Source organism: Bos indicus, chromosome 11 (genome assembly GCF_029378745.1).
Source record: "Bos indicus isolate NIAB-ARS_2022 breed Sahiwal x Tharparkar chromosome 11, NIAB-ARS_B.indTharparkar_mat_pri_1.0, whole genome shotgun sequence".
NCBI lineage: Eukaryota > Metazoa > Chordata > Mammalia > Artiodactyla > Bovidae > Bos > Bos indicus.
In genome coordinates this window covers 13,750,602-13,773,978 of record NC_091770.1, presented here as the reverse complement: position 1 = coordinate 13,773,978, position 23,377 = coordinate 13,750,602, and the positions used below count along the sequence as shown (strand labels likewise).

Here is a 23,377-nt window from a genome sequence, read left to right as displayed (position 1 = left end):
ACGCTCTTGGGTTGTCCCTGCCCGCACTAAGTCCGGGTTTGACCATTTCTTAGTTCAATGGAACTTTAGTTAACAGGAGGTTACAAGCAGAGACTTGAAACACCCTTGTACATTAGAGCTTGCTGTCTTAGAATCGTTCTACCACCGAGGGCAGAAGCCCAGTCTAGTCTCCTGGAGAATGAGAGGCCACGTGGAGCAGAAACAAGCCCTAAGTCCTAACCCAGTCCCTATCTGATCCACCTGTTGAATTCAGCTGTAAGAGTGAGCCTCGCCAACTCAGAGTCCTAAGAAATAGTTACATGGCATGGTTTTGAAACATAAATTTTGGGATGGTTTGCTATGCAACAGTAGATAAGGAATATCCTTTTGAAATTGGAGCATCTCTGTCTGCGGCACCTCAAAAGTAAAAGAAACCTAGCAGGCTTACTTCACTTTCACTTTTCACTTTCCTGCATTGGAGAAGGAAATGGCAACCCACTCCAGTGTTCTTGCCTGGAGAATCCCAGGGACGGGGGAGCCTGGTGGGCTCCCATCTATGGGGTCGCACAGAGTTAGACACAACTGAAGTGACTTAGCAGCAGCAGCAGCAGCAGCAACAGTAGGCTTACAATGAATTTGGATAATCTATCTAATATAATTATATGACTAGATTAATTAATTAGCTTAATATTAATTTAATGAAATTAATATCTTAATATAATTAATTTAATTTGCACAAAGCAAGATTTTTTATTCTACAAGTCTAAATACATTCCTTTAAAACAATCCTTAGAAGAGTTTTAAGAAATTGACATAATGCTGATTTTCAAGTGAAACATTAATAAACTGCATGAAGAAAAAACTTTTAGGCTAAGTCATTAAATATAATTCAATTAAATTAGAACTTAATGACAAAGAACAACTTAAGCATACAATGAAAACATTTTTTTCCTAAATTTCTCTTGGATCTAAGAGAAAGTTAAAATTATACTTCAAAATAGTGATAAGCACAAAGTCAAAATATTTGGAATTTAGCCAAAGCTGAAATTTTTAGACACAAATTCTTTTATTATTAAGAAATAAATGAAATGAAGCAACAACTGAAATAGAAATTAAAAAATAAAAATAAATCTAAGGAAAGCAGAAATGTGGTGTCACAATTGAAGCAGAAACTAATGAATTAGAAAAGGCAAAAATCAGGGAGCTCCCTGGAGGCCCTATGGTTAGGACTTGGAACTTGCGCTGCAGTTTAGATTCAATCCCTCCTTAGAGAACTAAGATCTGCTTGGCATGGCCCCCCTCCCCCACTGTCCCTTCCCCCACTACTCCATCCCCCCCACCGTCAACTCCGCTTCTTTTTGGCCTCACCACACAGCTTGTGGGGGATTAGTTCTCCAACCAGGTATTAAACCCAGGCCCTCAGCAGCAAAAACTTGGAGCCTTAACCACTGGACAAAAATCAGAGGATAAATGAAAGAATCTTTTAAAAGAATAATAAAAGCATGGCAAGACTAACCAGGCAAGAATAATGGAGTGGGTTGCCTTGGCCTTCTCCAGGGGATCTCTCCAACCCAGGGATCAAACCTACATCTCTTATGTCTCCTCCACTGGCAGATGGAGTCTTTACCACTAGTGCCACCGGGGAAGCCCGAATCATGAGTGAATAGAAAATAAAAAAATTTATTCTTTTGGGAATGAGATGTGAAATAGAACACATGTAGAAAAGATTTTTTTAATTATAAGAAAATAGTATGTATAACTCAATAAATTTGAAAAATCTCATTAAAATGAATAAATTTTCTGGGAAAAATAACTGCCAAATCAACCCAAGAAGAAGTTGAAACTGGAAAAGACTAATAATCAGAAAAAGAAATGGAAAAGTTTTAAAATAATTACTCCATAAAAGATGCCGTTTCCACAAAGTTATAAAGTATTATATTTCTTTTAGACTTCAAAGAATTGTTTATGCCTTTGCTGTTTAAGTGTTCCAGAACATGAAGGAGACTGAGAAGTGTCCCAATTCAGTTTTTCAAACTAAAGCAACCCTAATACCCCCAAACTAACAAAAGAAGCAAGCACAAACAAAAAAGAAAAAAAAAATCTGTAAAGACCAATCTGACTTAAGAGCAAAGATGAAAAAAGTAAATAAAATAAATAAATCCAAAATGTCATTTAAAACTATGTATTACCAAGTAGGATTTGTTCTGGTAATTCAGGTAGTATTTTTTAATAAATAATTACATTTAAGGTTGACGTATAATTGACATATAACATATTAGTTTCTGGTGTACAACATAATGATTAGATATTTATGTATATTGTGAATTATCACTACAATACATTTAGCTCACATCCATCCTATACATAAATTCTTTTCTTTATATTTTAAAATCAAAGATAAAACATAATAATTTCTATAGTTGCAGGAAAAATCTTAGATATAGGCAACCTCATTAACATAAAGAGTATCTATGTCAAATCAGCATGAGTAAAATTCTTCATATGAAAACATTAGAGGCAGGAATCAAACAAGGATCCTAAACTAACTGCTATTCTGTAACATTCTCCACATAATTTGATCTGATAAGGAATCTTAAGGTTTTTGATGCTCATTAACTTTATCCATCCTTTCCCTATTGAAATAATACATTTATCATACCACTAATTTGTAATATTCCTGACTCCAGCCACCCCAGGTTTTATATTCTGCATTAATAATTTTCTATCTCTGCTCTTCAAGTTGGGCTTCCATGGTGACTCAGAAGATAAAGAATCTGCCTGCAATGCGGGAGAGCTGGGTTTAATCCCTGAGTCTGGAAAATCCCCTGGAGAAGGGAATGGCTACCCACTCCAGTATTCTAGCCTGGAGAATTCCATGGACAGAGGAGACTGGCAGGCTCTTCAATTTATACTCTTTGCATTATTTTAACTTATTATGTTTTTATGGATATTTTAAATCACACACACACACACACACACACAAACACACATACACAGGATTACCCAAATTGCCCTACAGAAGCATCTAACCAATTCATGTTTCTACCAGCTGTGGTAGATGGTTTCCTACATGGAATTTTTCCCCAAGCTAAGTTAACATAAATTATTGATTTTTGGAGCCCATATATCTTGCAGAATCTGATGAAAACTATGAATCATCACCCCTGCTCCCCTCCATAACTATGTCTTTATCTATGTCTTTATCTGGACAAGGTCAGTTTTCATTCCAATGCCAAAGAAGGGCAATGCCAAAAAAAGTTCAAATTACCACACAATTGCACTCATTTCACATGCTAGCAAGGTCATGCTCAAAATCCTCCAAGCTAGGCTTCAACAGTACGTGAACCAAGAACTTCCAGATGTACAAGCTGGATTTAGAAAAGGCAGAAGAACCAGAGATCAAATTGCCAACATCTGTTGGGTCATAGAAAAAGCAAGAAAATTCCAGAAAAACATCTATTTCTGCTTCACTGACTACGCTAAAGCCTTTGACTGTGTAGATCACAACAAACCATGGAAAATTCTTCAAGAGATGGGAATACCAGACCACCTTACCTGCCTCCTGAGAAATCTGTATGGAGGTCAAGAAGCAACAGTTAGAACCGCACATGGAACAACAGACTGGTTTAAAATTGGGAAAGGAGTACATCAAGGCTATATATTGTCACCCTGCTTATTTAACTTCTATGCAGAGTACATCATGCGAAATGCCAGGCTGGATGAAGCAGAAGCTGGAATCAAGATTGCAGGGAGAAATATCAGTAGCCTCAGATATGCAGATGATACCATCCTTATGGCAGAAAGCAAATAGGAACTAAAAAGCCTTTTGATGAAGGTGAAAGAAGAGAGTGAAAAAACTGGCTTAAAACTCAACATTCAAAAAATGAAGATCATGGCATCCGGTCCCATTACTTCACAGCAAATAGATGGGGAAACAATAGAAACAACGAAAGACTATTTTCTTGGACTCCAAAATTATTGCAGTTGGTGACTGCAGCCATGAAATTAAAAAACACTTGCTCCTTGAAAGAAAAGCTATGACCAACTTAGACAACATATTAAAGCAGAGACTTTACTTTGCCAACAAAGGTCTGTCTAGTCAAATCTATGTTTTTTCCAGTAGTCATGTATGGATGTGAGAGTTGGACCATAAAGAAAACTGAGCACTGAATAATTGATGCTTTTGAGCTGTGGTGTTGGAGAAGACTCTTGAGGGTCCCTTGGACTGCAAGGAGATCAAACCTAAATTTGATCCTAAAGGAAATCAGTCCTGAATATTCATTGGAAGGACCGATACTGAAGCTGAAGTTCCAATACTTTGGCTACCTGTTGCGAAGAGCTGACTCATTGGAAAAGACCCTGATACTGGGCAGGAGGAGAAGGGGATGACAGAGGACAAGACAGTTAGGTGGCATCACAGACTCAATGGATATGAGTTTGAGCAAGCTCTGGGAGATGGTGAAGGACAGGAAAGCCTGACATGCTGCAGTCCATGGGGTTGCAAAGAGTTGAACATGACTGAGCGACTGAACAACATGTCCTTATCTATATCTCTATTTGTATACCAAATTGTGCATAATGAAGCTTATGCATGCAATCCAGGTTAAGAATTGAAACAAATATTCATCTATATTTACTCTACCACCTTTTACATTTAATTCTTTAATCCAGTTGACATTTTTTTGGTAAAAATTTACAATACATCTGTAAGCAATGTAAGGTGTGGTCCAAATGTTGCCCCTTCCCCATAAACATATTACTATACATGCATAGAGAAACGGATAATGGCTATAGATATACTAAATGTTTCACACTTATGTCTGGGTGTTTAAATTGAGTGATTTTTTTTTTTTTTTTTGTCTATTCCTCTGTCTTCTCCTGACTTAAACATTCCACAGCAAATTTATTTCACTTTTGTAATAAGAAAACAAACTGATTTCTCTTAGAAAGAAAGGCAGTGAGCACAGTTTGACGGGTTTCAGAGCGGCCTAGAGTGAGTGATAAGAGGGTGTCTCTCTTTTTTCTTGAGGGGAGATGATTACGGGGGTCGGGGAGAGATGAAGTTTGAGCATCAACTGTTTGCACTGCTGTAGCATGTGGTGGAATGGAGGGCCTATCCCGCGGGCCCAGACACAGGGCCCTCAGTGTGCACTGGGGCTTGTGATGGGCAGATACCGCACTCCTGAACAAGGGCCCTGTGTCTGCCACCGTCCAACACAAAGGACAGAGGTCCCCTGTTTACTTTGGATTAGAAACGTTCAAATGAGAGACAGCAAAAACATTTGAGTTTTCCCTCTTTTCAGTTTCTTACAAAAAAACAAATTGTAGTGAGTCGGGGATTTTTTGGCATCTTCTCTGAATAAAAATCAATCAGACTAGATTGCTGAGGGAGTCTTAAAGAGCTTCCCTTGTTTATTATTTGTTTTAGATTTATGGCTTAAAGGCTGGGAAGTAGCAGTGACTGACGAGGCCCCTGAATTGTCCATTCATTTCCCAGGAAATGGGGCATTCCCAGTGCCTCAGTCAGCTGGAACAGGTGGCCTTTGACCTTTTGCAATAAGCTCATTCTAGGCTGGAAGCGCCCACATATTCATGGCCATGCCTCCTCCTCCTTTCCTTCCGCCCAACCCCTTACACAGTGAAATCCTCTTTCCTTTCAGATACTCATTCAAACCCCCACCTCTTAGAAGATTAGACCTATGGAGGGATAGAAATTTTATCAAAGGAGTCTTTAAATCATAAAAGTCAGGGTGGCTCTATATTGAAAGACTGTGGCTGGGACTGTATGGCATGGGCTCTCGAAGGCCGCAGAGGTATGGTGGGAATCGTATAGACTTTCATAGTTTCTGAGTTCAAATCCTAGCTCCAGCACTAATGTCCCAAGGACGACTTTCTGAACATTTCCAATTGGCAGGTTTCTTACCTATAATATGGGGATGATCCTAACACTCAGCACATAGAGTCATTAAGGAAGATTAAATGAGATGACCTGTGTTAAAGGTGTAATCAGAGCCAGTTGCATGGAAACCGCTCAGTGCGTGGTGGATGTCACTGCTATGACTGACAACTGTTATCACCTCGTATGGGATAGAAAGGTGCAGTGTCTGCCCGATTTTGGAAGATGAGGTTAAAATGCTACATGTGCAGGACTAGCAAAGTACCATTTGCAGTCACAGTGACTTTCTGTTCGATACTGGCTTGTTCTCGAGTAACTACCAATGATATCAGTAAAGGAGGTGAATATAGAAAAAAAATCCCCTTGGGGATGGGCTTTTACATTCATATCTGATCTGCTCTGAGTTGGACTTGCTCTTCTAGCAGTAAGAACAGATTGAGAATAGCCACCCATGATGAGAGATGTCCCCAGCAGGGGAGTGGTATGCAGATAAATGGTATGGAAAAGGGAAAGGTGAGTCATGCACGTGTACCATTACATCCATGTTGTCCTCCTCTGACCTGTCAAATCCATTACAAACATCACCAGGGGTAAACATCTGAACTGACATGTACTTGTCACATTTCAGATCCTAAGGATTCCTTAGTCAGCTCTTCTAGGGATGCTACTCTGAGCTGAATCTCTGAAGATTTGACACAAAACCATGGAATAGCTGTCCAGTAGGGCAGGACATGCCCACTTCTTTCTCTCTGATGAGTTTTTATTGGCCATCAACAGGAACATAGAAAAAAAGTAAGGCAACAGATTCGAAGTTACAGCTGTGTTGTGCTGTGCTTAGTCGCTCAGTCCTGTCTGACTCTTTGTGACCCGATGGACTGTAGCGCACCAGGCGCCTCTGTCCATGGGATTCTCCAGGCAAGAATACTGAAGTGGGCTGCCATGCACTCTTCCAGGGGATCTTCCAACAAAGGGATCAAACCCAGGTCTCCCACATTGCAGGCAGATTCTTTACCATCTGAGCCACCCGGAAAGCCCAAGAATACTGTAGTGGATAGCCTATCCCTTCTCCAGGGGATCTTCGAACCCAGGAATCAAACTGGGCTCTCCTGCATTGCAGGAGGATTCTTTACCAGCTGAGCTACCAGGGAAGCCTGAAGCTACAACTACCATCACCCAAAGAAAATACCTAAAAGTTGAGCCATTGCTTCTCATACCACAGTTTTCAAGAGTTCCAGTGGAAACAAACATTTCTCCCTAATACAGATAGATGAGCCATTTCTAGACTCTGAAAAATAATCAGAAAACCAAAGTCAGTAATAACTTATTTGGAGGTCCATGCTTTAAGTAACAAGAGCAATTTCTATGGCTCTATTTCCGCTTACCCTCCTTGCTCCCCTTGCGTGCCCCTTACCCTGCCTCCCTTCCCAGCCAGCTTTTCCTGTTCTTTTCCTTATTCTGCCCATCTCTCACTGTCCATTTCTCCTTTTCTTTACTGGCAGTAAAAGAAACTGAGCATTCAAATTATTTTTTAAAAATGTATTTTATTGAAATATAGTTGATATATAATGTGTCAATTTCTACTGTATAGAAAAGTGATTCAGTTATACATACGATATGTAGTCTTTTTCATATTCTTTTCCATTATGGTTTATCCCAGGATATTGAATATAGTTCCCTCCACTATATAGCAGAAGCTTGTTATTCTTCCATTCTATGTGTAATAGTTTGTATCTGCTGATTCTGAAGTCCCATTCCATCCCTCTTCCGCCTCGCACTTAGCCACAAGTCTGTTCTCTGTGTCTGAGTCTGTATGTGTTTCGTGGATAAGCTCACTTGTGTCATATATTCAGTTCCACACGTAAGTGATATCATATGGGTGTCAAATGATTTTTTATTTAATTTTAATGAAAGAGCGTATGTTGATCTTTTATCTTTTCTAATTTGAAAAATCTAAATTTAGTTGGCCTTTATTCAGTGATTCGCATGATTCACATCTTTTGCCCTTTTAGTCTGAATGTCATTCTAAATTAACAACAGCAACAAAAATCCTTTGCCTTCTATCCTGGTCTGAAAGATCCTGTCATTCTATTTCTTACCGTCTGGATCTCTGGATCTTACTCTCTGAAACTTTTTATTATTTTTTTTTTTCCTGTGAGGATTTGTATAAACGTTCGAGCTCATGTTTGCAAATATAGTAAGAAGTAGCTCATCATAGTCTGGTTCCTGCCCACAGCCCAGCCTTCTCTTGTGCCTGAAATGGCACCCCAGCTCTAAAAGCAGCCATGCCTGCCCACGGTGTCTCTTCCCCAGTCCTTTACTTACGTATCACTAGAGATCTGGCTTGCCAGCTATCATGGGTCTCCAGATACCAGACGGGGATCTGCCAAGTGACCTGCTTCTCCAGTTGGGCGAGACCTTGGAATTCCCCCAGACAGGACCTCCAGGTGGAGCAGGTTCTATGATGCTGTGGTTGGATCACACTGAATGAGATAACCAGCCATTCCTTCTCATTGGTACCACTTACAAGGTGCTTCTGAATCATCATCTCATTTGATCCTTCCATCAGCCTTGTGTAATGAAGCTACCAATGCATCCCCGTTTTCAGTTCAGTTCAGTCGCTCAGTCGTGTCCGACTCTTTGTGACCCCATGAATCACAGCACACCAGGCCTCCCTGTCCATCACCAACTCCCGGAGTTCACTCAAACTCACACCCATCGAGTAGGTGATGCCATCCAGCCATTTCATCCTCTGTCGTCCCCTTCTCCTCCGGCCCCCAATGCCTCCCAGCATCAGAGTCTTTTCCAAAGAGTCAACTCTTCGCATCTTTTTACAGATGTATAAACTGAGACCAGATAAATTAAGTGATTTGTATAGGGTCAGAGCAAGAATTTGAACTCTGGCCAGTGAACTTCAAATCCAGGGCCTGGCACAGAGTTGACTCAGTAAACATTCGGCCCTCTCATTATACCCGCCACAAGCTAAACAAAGGTCATTGCTTCTCTCTGGCAGGGCCATCTCTCCAAGAAAGAGTGCATGTTTGCAAATTTAGCAATAAATAGTTCACCATAATCTGGTTCCTGCCCACAGCCTAGCCTTTTCCTGTGCCTGAAATGGCTGGTTATCTTATTCAGTGTGATCCAACCACAATATCATAGAACCTTACCACCACCAGGACCCTTGGCAAAGGGGCATTGAAGACACCGTCCTGCTATAAAAATAACTATTCAGATCTCAGAGCTCTCTTGGCCTCTTTGGAGTCTCTCTTCCAGCTCAGCTGATGACACCACTGTTTTATGCACTAGCTGCATGAAAAAGAAAGGAATTCCCCCATTTCTCTCAGAAAAAAAACAGTCAGTAGTTACTGTCATGATATAATAGAAATGTTAACAATCAGATTTATGGAAGGACTAAGAGATCCCGGTGAATCGCCTCCGCCTCTGTCTCGCCCACATTCCACTCTGTCCTTCTGTAGTTTGCTGGGTGTTGGTGTGGGTAGGCTACATAGCAGTTTCTGAAAATAACCAAGAAGGCTTTTTCTTTTTGAGTAACAGGAGAATTGGCATAATTGGAAATGAGAATAGAACTTGAACCAAGTCAAAGAAGATGGATTGTATGTCGAGAGCTGTTGAAAATATAAGAGCTGGTTGTATTATTTTTGTATATTCAAGCTTGGGAAGGTTAAATTCCATTATTTTTCCATTTGTTCTGCATTTTGATTCTGAAAAGAAATCTGACTTTGCCCCTTTTTATTTTTTAAAACTTGTGAAAAGAAGAGAGAAAGAATGATTTTTAAAAATTGTTTGAGAACACTGCAATCAAAAGAAGCTATAAAGGCACTAGATAGAGAACCCAGTGACTAAGAGGATGAGGAATGATGAGTATGCCTCCCTTTGGGAGGGGTTCTACCTGTGTAGATTTCCACACACAGAAATCAGCACTAAGCGTGTTGTCACATGTGTGGTGGTGCTGAGTGATTTGAAAGAAATCATAGTCAGAACAAAGGAGATTCTGGAACACGTTTCATGTGTAGATCATTCTACACAACCTAAAATTTGGGAAACATATGCAAATTCCCTGGAAAGTGAAAACCAATACCTGTTGCTCTGGGGGTATCCGGGCTAGAGGAGAAGGTTGCTGATTCTGTGAGCCTGACCACATAACACCATCTTCTCTGGAGGGCTAAGACCTCCAGGAGACCATTGCTAAGGTGCTATGTAATCCAGGCACTGAGTTTGCACACCTGAACCCTTGGTGGAAGCTCTCATGGGTCAAGCTTGCGTAGAAAGAATGGATTCTCCAGAAGGACGCATCACTGTTGCAGGACAATGTCAGTCAAAGTGGGAGCCACTGAGCCTGAGGAATGGGCCCTGTGCTATTTTCCTGCTCTGCTTGTTATCAGGGGTCATCAGGCTGAACTTCATCAACCTGGGCAATCTCTCCAGTAGGATTTAATTTGATTTAGGAGAAGTAAAAGATCTCTTCCTTCATCTAAATTCCTAACAATAAATATTATACCCATACCACAATTACAACATACAAGGACTTCCAAAATTGTTGGGTTTATGTCTCTTTCCCCAGTAGAAGTTTATGTACCTAGTTCAGTCTCAAACATAGTTGATTATCAATAAATATTCATTTAATGAATGAGTGAATTAATCTTTGAAAAATTCTTAAATCTTTCAATAATCCCCAAATCCCTTTTTGGAAAATTTTACCAAAATGAAATTATAAAACTATCACCACACAATTTGTTTTTGAGATCTTTATGTTAGCCCTGCAAGTTTGAAATCACAGGTTTTGAAAAACAAGTTTTTTTTAAGATAAGAATAAAAGTAAGAATGGGCTTCCCTGATGGCTCAGTGGTAAAGAACCTGCTTGCCAATGCAGGATGAGTGGGTTTGTAATCCCTGGGATGGGAAGATGCCCTGGAGAAGGAAATGGCAACCCACTCTAGTATTCTTGCCTGGAAAATCCCATGGACAGAGGTGCCTAGTGGGCTACAGTTCATGGGGTCACACAAGAGTCAGACACAACTTAACAACGAAAGAGCAACAACAAAAGTAAGAATAACTTTCACCAGGGGTGGACCTCAAGCTTCTGTGGATGAGGTACAAAACCTTAATTAACTCATCACCTTCTGCTTCTGATGGGTCCTACCAGACCACCCTTCTCTCTTGCATTTCTCCAGCCTTAATTGCCTGATGAAATGTTTTGAAAGAATAAACCCAGGAAGAAGACTTGAGAAACAAGCAGCCAAGACTGGAGTTTTCACTTTGCAGAGAACTTATTGAGTGGACATTTCAACTGATGGGAAAGACGGTGGCCCAATGGTTAGGAAATGTGACTTGTTGAGAGGGAACCAGGAAAGGAGAGACGGGGAAGAGGATCTCTTTGTGCTGAAATCAATGCAGTGACATCTAATGTGTGTGCAGAAAAACAGGTCTTGTGTAAACAGCTCACTACAGGTCACAAGATAGCACTTTCTGAGGCCTGGATTCTATTTCTTTACACCATTTATGCCCAACCCAAGCCAGACAGTCCTATTTCAAGGATTGCTGACCCCTCTCCCCTCTCCCTAGTGACAGATCTAAATACATAGCTAAAAAATAAGGTAACCACAAAGAAATAACTTATGGCTTTAATGCCATTTGGCTAGAAGTGTATGAGCCAGCCTCTCCCAACTTTCCTTATGTTATTTATGAAAACAAAGAAAAAGACAAGAACTTAAAAGAACACTAGAAACTTCAACCCAGTCAATGGCTTGACCGGATTCTGGGAGGCATTTTCACTAATCATAAAGTGGGACACAGTGGAAAGAAAAGGGTGGTCTGATAGGACCCACTAGAGGCAGCAGGTGACGTCAGAAAGAAAAGGGTGGTCTGATAGGACCCCCCAGAGGCAGCAGGTGACGTCAGATGACAGACACAGACTATGTGTCCTACTCAGACTTTACACACACGTAACGGATCCAGGTTACGGCTCATATAATTGAGCTCAATAGGAAGTCAGCTGCCCCTACGTTTTGTTTCAGGCCCAGAGATCCAAGGTCTGAACCAACTACAACACAAAGTAGGTACCATGTGCCATGGAAGTGCTGCTTTTTGAGGATGCTAACGCTGCTGTCTATTTGCTGCCAGCACCTCCTAGGAAATAACTGGGCAGGAAGTGTATGTGTATGTGGGGGAGGGCAGGAGGCAGGAGAACCAGCAATTTTGTACTATATCCTGGGAGGTGCAATATTTACAAGGCAAACACTAGAGGCAAGGGTGGAGACAGGAAGATCTCTAATAGCAGTACACAGTATCAATTGCAGTGTTGCAGGTGAGCAGTGGGTCAGGGGAACAGAGAAACGGGTGGAGGAATGTGCTATCTCAGTAGAATGAAACCGTGGTAGGTGATGCCTGCTAGAAACAGAAAATTGCTCTGGACATTCTGCATGTCAAATTGTACTCCAGGTCTGAAAGAAAGATGCTCATCATGCAGTAGATTGGCAGTGTGGCCTAAGGTACCACAGTTACACTCACTGATAACCAACATCTAGTCTGGAAAGACTTCATCTTAGTTGGAGGTGAGAACAAAACCAAATCCTACTGTTTATACCTCGAAACTAGGCTTGTGTGAAAAATCCTACAGAACAAAGAAAAGGGAATATAATTCAGAAGACTGTTCAAAATAACCTGTTATAGAACCAGAAGAAAAACTCAGGAAGGTTACAATTTAATAATAAAATGTAAATAATAAAATAAAATCATATACATAATAAAATGAAAGAAGATATACTATTTCCTAGGGTGATCATTTAATTTGACTTATTCAGAGTGAAAGGAAGCACTATTAATAATTATCCCAGTTATGAGCCAATATTTCTCATAAACATAAAAAATTCTAAATAAAAATTTGCAAACAGAACCCAGAGAGGGTATTTTAAAAGATAATACATCCTGAACAAATGGGATTTAATCCAAGGATGTAAGTTTGTTTTAACATAGCAAATGTCGACGTGTTTCATGTACTGTTAACAGAATAGAGAAAAAATACATTTCAATAAATGAAGAAAAATAATTTGATAAAATTGAACATAGATTCATGGTAAATCTCTCAGAAATAGAAATTTCTCTTAGAAATAGAAGGGAACTTCATTAATCGAATTAAAGTGTATTTCAGAAAACCTACAGCTTATAAAACTGATGAAATAATGAGTGTTTTCCCTCTGACATTGAGAACAAGGCCATGATGGCCACTGTCACCATTTCTATTCAGCATAGCACTGAAAGTCTCAGGAGGAGGGGTGGCGTTTAAAGCTTGGAGTAAAACTTCCATTATTTGTAGATGACACGATTGTATACATATAAAATTCAATAAAGTGTATAAACAACTAGAATTAATAAGTGACTTTAGCAAGGGAAATATAAAAATCAGTTAATTTCTATGTACTGGCAATAAACAATTTTAAATGAAGCAAAAAGTGAATCAAAATCGTCAAATACATAGAAATAAATATAACAGAAGATATTCAAGCTATTGAAAACTATAAAATATTGAACAATAATATCTGAAGACCAAATTAAATGGAGAAACATACCATATTCATGGGTCAAAACACATAACATTGTTTAGATATCAATTCTCTCCAAATTGGGTGGTGTTCCCAATCCAAATCTCACATGCTCTTCTACAATGTGACTTTGCCACTTCCCTATCAATACATTGAGTCTAATTCTCTTTTCTTTGAAATTAGATTGGCTGTATGACTTCCTCAGTTCAGTTTAGTTTAGTTGCTCAATTGTGTCCGAGTCTTTGCAACCCCATGAATTGCAGCACGCCAGGCCTCCCTGTCCATCACCAACTCCCAGAGTTCACCCAAACTCATGTCCATTGAGTCGGTGATGCCATCCAGCCATCTCATCCTCTGTCGTCCCCTTCTCCTCCTACCCCCAATCCCTACCAGCATCAGAGTCTTTTCCAATGAGTCAACTCTTTGCATGAGGTGGCCAAAGTATTGGAGTTTCAGCTTTAGCATCAGTCCTTCCAAAGAACATCCAGGACTGATCTCCTTTAGAATGGACTGGTTGGATCTCCTTGCAGTCCAAGGGACTCTCAAGAGTCTTCTCCAACACCACAGTTCAAAAGCATCAATTCTTCAGCACTCAGCTTTCTTCACAGTCCAACTTTCATATCCATACATGACCACTGGAAAAACCATAACCTTGACTAAATGGACCTTTGTTGGCAAAGTAATGTCTCTGCTTTTGAATATGCTATCTAGCTTGGTCATAACTTCCCTTCCAAGGAGTAAGTGTCTTTTAATTTCATGGCTGCAATCACCATCTGCAGTGATTTTGGAGCCCAAAAAGATAAAGTCTGACACTGTTTCCACTGTTTCCCCATCTATTTGCCATGAAATGATGGGACCAGATGCCATCATCTTCGTTTTCTGAATGTTGAGCTTTAAGCCAACTTTTTCACTCTCCACTTTCACTTTCATCAAGAGGCTTTTGAGTTCCTCTTCACTTTCTGCCGTAAGGGTGGTGTCATCTGCATATCTGAGGTTATTGATATTTCTCCCAGAAATCTTGATTCCAGCTTGTGCTTCTTCCAGCCCAGCGTTTCTCATGATGTACTCTGCATAGAAGTTAAATAAGCAGGGTGACGACATACAGCCTTGATGTACTCCTTTTCCTATTTGGAACCAGTCTGTTGTTCCACGTCCAGTTCTAACTGTTGCTTCCTGACCTGCATATAGGTTTCTCAAGAGGCAGGTCAGGTGGCCTGGTATTCCCATCTCTTTCAGAATTTTCCAAAGTTTATTGTGATCCACACATTCAAAAGGCTTTGGCATAGTCAATAAAGCAGAAATAGATGTTTTTCTGGAACTCTCTTGCTTTTTCTATGATCCAGCGGATGTTGGCAATTTGATTTCTGGTTCCTCTGCCTTTCCTAAAACCGGCTTGAACATCTGGAAGTTCCCGGTTCACATATTGCTGAAGCCTGGCTTGGAGAATTTTGAGCATTACTTTACTAGCATGTGAGATGAGTGCAATTGTGTGGTAGTTTGAGCATTCTTTGGCATTGCCTTTCTTTGGGACTGGAGTGAAAACTGACCTTTTCCAGTCCTGTTGCCACTGCTGAGTTTTCCAAATTTGCTGGCATTGAGTGCAGCCCTTTCACAGCATCATCTTTTAGGATTTGAAATAGCTCAATTGGAATTCCATCACCTCCACTAGCTTTGTTTGTGTGATGCTTTCTAAGGCCCACTTGACTTCACATTCCAGGATGTCTGGCTCTAGATGAGTGATCACACCATCGTGATTATCCGGGTCATGAAGATCTTTTTTGTACAGTTCTTCTGTGTATTCTTGCCATGTCTTCTTAATATCTTCTGCTTCTGTTAGGTCCATGCCATTTCTGTCCTTTGTCAAACCCATCTTTGCATGAAATGTTCCCTTGGTATCTCTAATTTTCTTGAAGAGATCTCTAGTCTTTCCCATTCTGTTGTTGTCCTCTATTTCTTTGCATTGATCACTGAGGAAGGCTTTCTTATCTCTCCTTGCTATTCTTTGGAACTCTGCATTCAGATGCTTATATCTTTCCTTTTCTCCTTTGCTTTTCGCTTCACTTTTCACAGCTATTTGTGAGACCTCCCCAGATAGCCGTTTTGCTTTTTTGCATTTCTTTTCCATGGGAATGGTCTTGATCCCTGTCTCCTGTACAATGTCACAAACCTCCGTCCATAGTTCATCAGGCACTCTGTCTATCAGCTCTAGTCCCTTAAATCTATTTCTCACTTCCACTGTGCAATCATATGACTTCCTAGGCAGGGGTAAATGACAATGCAACGTCAATATTTGCATTGCATTTCCAGTATTTACTGGAATAATGAGTCTTCTAGACTTTAGTTGCCACAGGAAGTCATGCTGTGAGGAAGCCCAAACTGGCCTATGTGGAGAGGTCACATAGACAGACCCCAAATCTGTATGAAGATATAACTATATGGATGCCAGGCTAGCCCCAGCTACCTTAGTTCCCTGATGTTCCAGCTCCAGCCATCATCCAATTACAATTGAATGAGACCCCAGAAACTGGGTTAAGCCCTCTCTGCTTTTCTAACCCACAGGAACCAAGGGAGATAATGAAATTATTGTTGTTATTCTAAGTCATTACATTGTTTTTAATTTTTTATTGAGGTATTACTGACTTATAGAATGCTATACATAATTTAATATACACAACTCAAGTTTGAGGATTAGTATACACCTGTGAAAGCACCGTACCATCAAGGCCATTGACATGTTCATTACCTCCTAAAGTTTCCTCCGTTTATCTCGTGTGTGTGCATGTGGTAAGAACACTTAACATAACATCTATTCTTTTAGCAAATTTTAAGTATACAATACAATATTGTTAGTAATAGGCACATGCTGTGTAGTAAATCTCTAGAACTTATTTATCTGTTGACTGAAATAAAATGCTCATTGTAAAAGTTGAGATTTTTTGTTTGTTTGATCGTGCCAATGGCTTATGTGGTTTTAGTTTCCTGATGAGGAATTGAATCCAGGCCCTCAGCAGTGAGAGTGTAGAGTCCTAACCACTAGAGTATAGGGGAATTCCCAAGCATCATTTTTTATTTGAGGCATTACTGAGGACTTTAGTTCATGATACAGCCTCTCAAGTAGCTCTGAGGGACTGTTCCAAAGAGATATGGGAGGAGCCAGTATCCTGGAGTTTTTGCAAAAAATAAATAAATAAATAATGAAGCAGGTAATCGAACATGAAAATATTGCTGCTAATTAAAGGGGGGGAAAAAAAGCCCAGACATCTAAAGTTAATGAATTTACTGCTTTTTCTTAGTGTATGGGAAGGTGCAAGATTCTGGGTTTATTGAAATTATTCCTTTGATATGTACCTCGGATATCTAGGGCCAGTTTACCTCCATCCTGAGTTTCCCTCAGGGTGCACCATTGTGAGTGGCTGCTGTGGCTGAAGGCTTGATGGCCACAACACCGTTTATTTACTGAAATACAGGTGATATTCTTTGTCCCTTGTTTTTTCTGTGATCCAACACATGTTGGCAATTTGATCTCTGGTTCCTCTGCCTTTTCTAAATCCAGCTTGTACATCTGGAAGTCCTTAGTTAACACACTGTCGAAGCCTAGCTTGAAGGATTTTGAGCATGACCTTGCTAGCATGTGAAATGAGTGCAATTGTGTGGTAGTTTGAACATTCTTTGCCCTTTGCTATTGGAATGAAAACTGACCTTTTCCAGTCCTGTGGCCACTGCTGGGTTTTCCAAATTTGCTGGTATATTGAGTACAGCACTTTAGCAGCAGCATCTTTTAAAGTTTTGTCCCCCTTGACCCTCACTTCCTCATTTCCTCCACCCCTAGCCTCTGGAAACCACCATCCTACTTTCTTCTTCTATGAGATTGATCATGCCACATATAAGTGAGATCATTCAGTATCTGTCTTTCTATGTCTGGCTTATTTCACTTAGCATAATGTCCTCCAGGGCCACTCTTGTTGTCACGAATGCAAGATTTCCCTTTTTTAAAAAACAAAGCTGAATTATACTCCTCTGTATGTGTATTAGTCTGTTTGGCCCACAATAACAAAATATCAGAGAGTGGGTATCATATAAACACCAGAGATTTATTTCTCAGATTATGGAGGCTGGGAAGTCTATGATCAAGATGCTGGCAGATCCAGTGTCTCGTTGGTATAGTTGGTGCATTTTCACTGGGTCCTCACATGGAAGAAGGGGAAAGGGAGATTTCTTGGGTCTCTTTTATAAGGACACTAAACTCATCTATGAGGACTCAGCCCTCATAACCTAATTACCTCCCAAAGACTATATTTCCTAATACCATCACCTTGGGAGTTACAGTTTCCACATATGAGTGGAGGTGGGGCACAAACATTCGATCTATAGCAATATGCATATATCACTTTCCTTTACTATTCATCTTTCAATGGACCTTTAGGTTGTTTCCATATCCTGATGATTGTAAATAATGCTGCAATGAACATGAGAGTACAGATATCTCTGCAAGATTTTTATTCCAATTCCTTTGGATAAATACTCAGAACTGGGATTGCTAGATCATATGGTAGCTCTACTTTTAATTTTTTCAGGAATCTCCAAATGTTTTCCATAATGTCTATAGCAATTTGCAGTCCTACCCTCAGTGTATAAGGATTCCCTTTCTCCATATCCTGAACAACATTTAGCTTTTAAAAAAAATAATTAAAGCCATCATAGTGGAGTGAGGTGATATCTCATGATAGCCTTAATTTGCATTTCTCTGATGATTAGGTATGTTGAGCACCTTTGTATATACTTGTTGGTCATTTGTAGATCTTCTCTAGAAATGTCTGTTGAGGTCCCTAGCCCATTTTATTTTATTTTATTTTTGGCATTGTCCAAAATATTGTTTTATTCTTTAATGGAAAAAAGCTATTAATATTCAAATGAAAAGGGTCACATTAAAAAACCTGTATGTAAGAAACAGCCTCCAAGAACATCCAAGCAGCAAATCAGAGGGAGGGAAAAACGCTTCAACAGCCCATCCGTTTTCTTCAAAATATTACTTGACAGGATACAACTCATTTCACTGGCTACGACAATTCATAGAATTTTTCATTGTTTTCTTGAGACGCAAAAGTTCACTGCTGCAGTGTTTTCAAATGACCAGTCAAGGGTTACTTCTCGGTTGAAAAGGCCACTGGTAGGTTCCTTGGACTGGAAAGGACGTTCCTTCACCACAGGAAAATCTACTCCCAAGAAAAGAAAGCTGAAGTCTTTGCGGAGCCTCTCACAATTCATCTTTCTCCGGGTCGTCCAGCTCCACGTCACTCAGGTCAATGTCATCTTCCACGGGAAGCTCACCGTCCTTGCCATCCCAGGGCTCCCTGGTGCTGATGGTGGGGAAAGCACCACCGCCTAGATCCACGTGCGGTAGATCCACGCCCGAAAGACAGCTCCCTGAGAAACTCATTAATGCCTTGCTCATTGAACGATCCCTTTAGGAGAGCAAATTTCATCTTGCGTGCGTTAATAGCTGCCATAGCAGAGTATCCAAACCCTCCAATCCCCAGCGCGTTCTCTGGTTCAGATTGGGCTCCAGCTTCTGTCCACAGCCACCCCCACATTTTCTTCTTGTATTTGTCCGCCAACTTCAGAAGAACTTCCAAGTAAGAATTTCTGCCTGCAGCTCCCGTGTCAAGAATGTGGGGCAGCACGGCCACGACGCAGAGCTAATGCTCCTCACACGTCTTCTTGGGGACGTCCTCGTTGATGATCTCAAGCAGCTCAGGAGGTGGAGCGTTATCAGAAAACAGATCGAGGGCCCGGGAAACAATGTCGGATCTCGTGCGTCCCCCGTCGTAATCCACAGGAGACTCACCTTTCTGAAATATCTTGATTGTAGGGAATCCCCTAATCCCATATCGGCTGGCGAGAACCTGGTTCACAGTGGCATCCACAGCTGCGAGTTTCACTTTGCCTTTCGTTTGCTCTTTCACCTCTGTAGCGGCCGCGGCCCATTCTGGCTCTAGGTTTTTGCAGTGTCCACACCAGGGAGCATAAAACTCAACCATCCAAACATCTTCACTGTCAAGGACATTCTTGTCAAAGTTGTCGTCCGTCAGCTCAATCACGTCCTTCTTACTTGAACTGTCACCTCTGCCTTGTTTTCCAGAGCTGTAGCCACTGCCCCGGCCGCCAAGGCGGTCTTTCACAAGCTGGCGCAGAGCACTGAGGGCAGCGTCCACGATGGCTTCACCAGTTCTGCCACCCTGATAATCTTCTGGTTTGTTTTTGTTGGATCCAAAAATCTTAATGGTAGGAAATCCCTGAACACCATACTGACCCCCTAGGGACTGATGTTTGTCTGCGTCAACTGCACCAACTTTGACAACATCTTTCAAGGCAGTTGCTGCTTTCTTCCATTCTGGTGTTAACCTCTGGTAGTGGCCACACCATGGAGCATAGAATTCTACAAGCCACAAACTGTCACTCTGAATAACTTCTCGGTTGAAGTTTGAGGGAGTTAATTCAATTACATCATCACTAGACGAATACAGACCATTAACTGTTATAAAGAGGGTACAGCTCATCAGACCAAGCACCAGGCGAGCCATGCTGAGCGCCCGCGCCGCCACACACTCCAGCCGCCGCCTCACCCCCTAGCCCATTTTAAAATCTGGTTTTTTGTTAAGGAGTTGCAGAAGTTTGTTATACATTTTGAATGATACATGATTGGCAAATATTTTCTCCCATTGTGTGTGTTGCCTTTTCATGTTGTTGATGGCTTCCTTTGCTCTGCAGTAGCATTTTAGTTTCATGTAATCCCACTTGTTTACTTTTGCTTTTGTTTCTTGTGCATCTGATGTCGTATCCAAAAAAAAAAAAAGTTGTTGCAAATTGTCAACTAAAAAATAATGTACAATCTAAAAGTTGAGAATTATGTTTTATTTGGGCTATTACTGAGGACTTAAGTCTGGGATATCATCTCTCAGATAGTTCTGAAGGGCTGTTCCGAAGAGGTAAGGAAGGAGCTAGGATATATAGGACTTTTTGTAAAAAAAAAAAAAAAAGAAGAAGAAGAAGAAGAAGAAAAGAAAGAAAGGAACAGGTAGTTGAACGTCAAAAGATTATCGCTAATTAAAGAAAGAACAGATGTCTCGAGCTAATGAACTTAGTACTGTTCTATGTATGGGAAGATGAACGTCTGGGCTCATTGAAATCATTCTTTTCACATGTGCCTTAACTATCTGGGTCCAGTATTCTGTTTTTCTCCATCTTGAATCCTCTCAGTGTGCATTACTGGAGGTGGCTGCAGTGACTGAAGACTTGTTGGTCCCAACATCATTTGTTTACTGATATGGTAGGCAATTCTTTTTTGTCCACACAAGACATATGTCAAGGAACTCTTCTTGAATGTTCCAGTCCAAGATGGTGACATAGGGAGCTCTTGAACTCATTTCCTCCCATGGACACACCAAATCTATATCTGCACGTGGATCATTTCCTTCTGAAAAAAAATCTAGAAACCAGCTGAATGATTTCTACATGTTGAGCAAATAAGAAAATACATCAAAACAGGTAGAAAAGACTGAGTCCTCTTGCCATAAACCTTATCTTCATCACATCAGCATACAATTAGGAGGGAAACCCGGAGGAGCAAAAGGTTTTGACTCGGAATCTAGCACCACAACTTTTAAGACTTCCACCTGAAGGGTGGGCCCCCCAAACTCCTATTTTAAAAGCCACTGGGGCTTGTGTCCACAAAACCCACTTGATGATAGCAAACAAGAAACAGTTCTTAATAGGCTCAAGAGAACTCACTGCGGCTCTCCCCTCTAGGGGTCATCACAGAGGTAGCAAACAGAAGTGTCCACCTCCTAGTCTTTCTCAAAAGAGGCATATTTGCAAAAGCTGATGCAGACATCCAGGATTCTAATTTAGCATACATTTGTGGTTCTACCTAGAGACAAGGAGGCTGGCGGGTTTGGTTCCCACATTCTCCCTCTGGCCTGCTCCAGGTCATTGGAGTCCTACGAGAAGAAGATAGTGCAAATATCTGCCGCATTTGCTTTTGTAGCTGCTGCCCAGATGACATCCTCCTTGATTACACTGTTCCAGTGGCCAATTTGGCTTCATTTGTGAGTCCCACAGGACTGTAGCAAACAAAGAAACAGTTTTTAACCAGCTATCACCCCAAGGCTCAGCACAGAAGGACCAGATAGTAAAGCCCATCTCCCAACCTTTTCCTGGAAGAGACCTACATGCATACATTACAGGCTACTACTTAAGACTCAGACTTCTAGTTTAGCACACATCTATAGGCTGATTGCAACCCTCCCCTGAGACCAGGGAAGCCAGCAAGAATCACCTCTGAATTCTCCCTCAATCACATTCCAAACCACTAGTATCTCCCTGGAAAGAGTTTGTGCATACAACTGATGTCCCTATTTTGTGGCTGCAACCCAGGGAAAGCAACCCTTGATTGTTTGGCTCTGGTGCCATATTCGACCATGTTAGACTGGATGGACTTAACAGGTAGTTACAGAACATTCCATCCCAAAGCAGCTGAACACACATTCTTCTCAAGTGCACATAGAACACTCTCCAGGATAGATCATAAGATTAGAATCATATCTAGCATCTTTTCCAACCATAATTGTATGAAACCAGAAATCAGTTATAAGAAGGAAACTGGAAAATTCACAAATGTGAGTAGATCAAACAATGTGGTCCTGAAAAACCAATGGGTCAAAGAAGAAATAAAAAACAAAATGAAAATGTATCTTGAGGCAAATAAAAATGGAAATACAACATACCAAAACTTATGGTATGCAGCAAAAGCAGTTCTAAGAGGAAAGTTCATAGTAATATATGCCCACATTAAGAAAAAAGAAAGATATTCAATAAACAACCTAACTTTATAGCAACTAAAAAAGAGAAAAGAAAACCCAAAGTTAGTAAAAGGAAGGAGATAGCAGAGATCAGAGTAGAAATTACTGAATAGAGACTATATAGGCAATAGACAAGAACAATGAAACTGAGCTGGTTTTAAAAAACAACAACAAAATACATGAAGCTTTAGCTAGACCTAGAAAGAGAGAGAGAAGAATATTATTTAGCAATAAGAAAGAAGGGAATTCTGTCATTTGCAACAACATAAATGAATCTGGAGGGCTCATTCACTAATGCTAAGTGAAATAAGTCAGACAAAGACAAATACTGCATGGTATCACTTAAATATGGAATAAAAAATAATGTCAATCTCATAGAAACAGAGAGTAGAAAGTGGTTGTCAGGGACTGGGGAGTGAAATAGGAAGCAACTATTAGAAAGCTAAACTTTCAGTAATAAGATAAATAAGGTCTGAGGATCTCATGTAAAACACAGTGACTATAGTTGATAATATTGTATAGTAATTAAAATTTGCTAAGAAGAGTAGAACTTAAATGTCCTCACCAAAGAAGAAGATGGAGAAGAGAAATAAGTGAGATGATGGGTATGTTAATAATTCCATCAGGAGGGAATCATTTTACTCATACACACATGCACACACCCAGAGAACAGGACAAGACAAGGGTTTCCCAGTGCGTTTCTCAAAGCTGATATAACCCTGACACCAAACCCGACAGACTGTGCAAGAGCAAATGAACAAAAATAGTACCTCAAATTTGTCCCATCTCTGAATACAGATATTTTTAAAAATCATGAATAAAATACTAACAAATTGAAACCTGCTATAAGTTGACCAAGTAGACCTTGTTAAATATTGTAAGAATGATATAATTATGAAGGATAAAAGCTTGATTTATCATGTTCTTAGGTCAGAGAGAAGAAAGCAGTGATACTAATAGATATTAAAAATAATTTGATAAAAGTCATTTATCCTTGATTAATCCTTTAGTTAATTGAGAATAAGAAATTCTTTTTTAATATGATGAAATGTTTTGGGAAATAGATGGGGAAACAGTGGAAACAGTGT

At 40.3% G+C, this 23,377-nt stretch overlaps 1 pseudogene; it reads right to left on the bottom strand.

The window, feature by feature from the left end:
• Nucleotides 1–18,299: 18,299 nt before the first annotated feature.
• LOC139185735 (protein disulfide-isomerase A6 pseudogene) lies at nucleotides 18,300–20,057 on the bottom strand (annotated as a pseudogene).
• Between the last annotated feature and the right edge of the window lie 3,320 nt (nucleotides 20,058–23,377).